This window comes from Malurus melanocephalus, unplaced genomic scaffold (genome assembly GCF_030028575.1).
Source record: "Malurus melanocephalus ecotype Western Australia unplaced genomic scaffold, MMel_1.1 scaffold_1117, whole genome shotgun sequence".
Taxonomy (NCBI): domain Eukaryota; kingdom Metazoa; phylum Chordata; class Aves; order Passeriformes; family Maluridae; genus Malurus; species Malurus melanocephalus.
This window is the reverse complement of record NW_026624349.1, coordinates 23,885-24,327: the sequence shown is the minus strand read 5'-3', so window position 1 is coordinate 24,327 and position 443 is coordinate 23,885.

The following is a 443-nucleotide window of genomic DNA, read 5'->3' as shown; positions in this document are numbered from 1 at the left end:
AGAGATCTTTCTTAAAAAAATCCCCAAAACCCAGGAAAAATGTATTAACTTTCACCTCACAGCAATTCACTTAATGGAACTTTTTTTTTTTCTAATTACATATTCAGACAATGTGTTTTTGAGAATTCATTTCTGCATTTAAAAAAAAAAAACCTGTATAGTGGTTCAGAGCTAGCAAGTGCTCTCATCTCACTTTTAATAATTTACTGCAGAGAAAGCCAATATAATGGTTAAAAAACTGCGAAGGGAACTAGAAAGTCTGGGCTGTATCTGTATGTTTGATCTCTCTGTATGTGCTATTTATAAAACATCATTCTTGTTATGAAAGATTCATGAAACTAATGTGTTTTGCAACCTTGAGCAAGTCACTCAAGTTTTCTCTCTGCAGCTTACACTTCTGTCATATAGCTCTGGATAGCCCTGTGGCTGTGGTGTTAGATGTT